This window comes from Charadrius vociferus, unplaced genomic scaffold (genome assembly GCF_000708025.1).
Source record: "Charadrius vociferus isolate BGI_N301 unplaced genomic scaffold, ASM70802v2 scaffold323, whole genome shotgun sequence".
Lineage (NCBI taxonomy): Eukaryota > Metazoa > Chordata > Aves > Charadriiformes > Charadriidae > Charadrius > Charadrius vociferus.
The window spans coordinates 1,901,133-1,903,939 of NW_009647692.1; positions in this window are offsets into that span (position 1 = coordinate 1,901,133).

The following is a 2,807-nucleotide window of genomic DNA, read 5'->3' on the forward strand; positions in this document are numbered from 1 at the left end:
AAGGAACCAACTCCGCACCGTATTTCCAAGGGGGTGAACAAAATCTTTGGCGATACCCACCGACCGCTGCCAAACCAAGCACCCAGGCAGCTCCAAGCTCAAAGGAATTTCGGTATCATGGGGGAAAAAGGTCCCGCATCATCTGGCAGGGGGATGGATGCTCCCCACGCCTTCCCTCCCGCCCGCACCTCACAGCATTTCCAGCGTGCGCTTTAAAAAAAACACGCACGCGTGCAGGGAAAGGAGCGGCAACGTGGCCAGAGGAGGCAGAGTCAAATCCGACGCAGAGCCGAGCGCAGAAGTAGTTTTTCCCAAGTTTAAAACTATCCAAAAAAAAAAAAAAAAAAAGGAAAAATCACTAGAAAAATACAGACCTGCCCTTTGTCAGAAGGAAAATACCCAAGAGTTCAGCAAACTGCCAAGTTTTTCATTTCTAAATTTCCGCTGGCGTGCTGGAGGCAGCTGCTTTCCACAGCCTCTCGGCATCCCAGCGGGTAAAAAAATACTCTGCACCATCCCCGCCACGGGAGCCAGCCCAGCACCGGGTCCACGCTGGCAAATCTTCCCAGGTAGACATCTGAGTGGTCTAAGCTCGTCAGGATCCATCACGTCATCAGCTTCATGGAGCGCAACCAAGTCATGCAAGAAATGAGTATTTTTTAAAAAAAAAAAATATTATACCCGAAGCGTGAATCGTTATCTGACTCATAGAAATATGAAACTCACTTAAGGGATGAATTAGAGCTATTAGAATACAGAGGTAATTACTCATGTGAACAATGCCCTTCTCAACTCTTTAATGATTACACAAATTAGTGCATAAAATGATGTTAATAGCCCTACAACTGTTGCACACGCGCGCAGCCCTCCGGTTGGGAGGGGATGAGCAGCAGGCTGAGCCCGGACCCCCGCACCGACGCGGGGCCAGGCGAGGCTCCGTGCCCGTCCCGCGGCGCTGCCAGGGCCAGACAAAGCGCACAGTGCCGGTGGGTACGTCAGGCTCTGCAGTCTGACTCACTCGCCTTCTTCAGGCGTGCAGGAAAGGGATTTTTAGGGAATATTCGTTACACAGGGAACTTCCCGGAATGTGTTGGTGTTGGGTTTTTGTTTTTTTTCTTTCCTTTAAATTCAGCTATTTGAAACAGCTTCAACTGCATTTCAAGATAAACGGCTCTTCACTGTGCAGGTGCAGCGAGGATTATCTTGCACTCGGCATAGTGGACTCCTACCAAAGCTGTAGCTATTTTTAGCCAATCCAGAAATGACTATAATTTTGCTGTACAGCTAAAAACTATCTGCTGTTATCAGGAGGAAGAAATCTCCGGCTACGACGAATGCGAACAGATCGATGAATGAGTCTGCTCTTCTAAAGCAGAAGTTTCTGTTAAAAAAAAAAAAAAAAAGACCAAAACAAACAACAACAAAAAACCCAAACTGTGGTTTCGAGGAGAAACCACAGGTTTTCTAGCCATTTTTATTTCAGCGCTAACGTTAGTTTTATTAAGTACTCCGCTATCAGTACGATGAGCGATTACAGACGGATTCGCTCCCTCCCCGCTGCATTTCCCCAACGGTTTGCACAATGGAGGCAGTATGGTGCTGTGCGCCGCCGGGCAGCTGCGCCGGCCGAGGACAGGACAGAGGGGCCACACAGCCCCGGGGCGGACAATTGCCCTCAGTGTGCCAACAAAGCGGCACTATGGGAAGCGCAGGAGCCTCTGAAAAGGCAGATTCCCCGCGCACGAACGGCAGAGAGCTGCCGGGCGCCGGGGAGGTAACACCACACACCTGCCCAGTTCCACCGGGGACGCGCAACCCGATGAGAAACTCACCCGCTTCTGTCCTTGAGTGGAAAAACTGGTTTAGGAAAGAGGGTTAAGTCAGGTTGCCCCCTCCTCCTCAACAAAAGGTTTTCCATCTTCCAATCACTAGCCCTTTCCATTTTCTTCGGAGCCAGTGGACTCTTAAAACATTGAGTTTTGGGAAAAACACGTTCACAAAAATGACACTCGGTGCCTCGGTTTTGATCTGTTTAAATCCTACAAAATCTGTTCCTGGAACAAGGGCCGGCAGAACGGCTAACGTGGTCTGACTGCTGCCTTCCAGCCGAACCTGCTTCCACTAATTTATGTGAGACATTACAATAAATTTAAGCGAGTTTTACCTAACAGCCAGAGCTGGGCAAGCGGACGACTCGCGAGGTGCGTGCCTGGAAGCCAGCATTCCCCAGGGGGAAGTTAAGGCATTGCTGACTCCGGTTCATTTTCATGCACAGCCCCAGAAGCCAAAGGGGCAGGAGGTGGCGCGGGGCTCCCCGGGCTGCACCTGGCAGGAGCGACAGCTCCCACCGCTCAGGTCACTCCCAACCAGCTCAGTAACAAAGTTAACGAACTCATAGAGATGTGGTGCAATTAAAAACTGAGAGTGTCAGAAGGCACAGACTCCTCCACCTAACCTCTCCCAGCACTATCAAAACCGGTTTATAGCACGTTTCTGAGATATTAATTTAATTCCTCTATTTGTTAAGTCCATTACGTCAATCGGAGAACATGATACTCCCCCAAAGACAGCGAGCAGCACTGGCTGCTGCGGAGGAGAACCAGAAATTAAAAACCAAAGCGCTTGGGGAATGCCCAGGTTCCCCCAGTGAAGTTGGCTTTCCCATTCCACCAACTGCTCCACGTCTGCTGTTAGTAGTATGACGACAGAAGAGATTTTGCAGGAAAAAAGGTCCAGAAGCATGAAACGCACCAGAGCTCCGCACCGGGAACAGTTTTATTACAGGATCTCAAAGCGCTTTACAAACA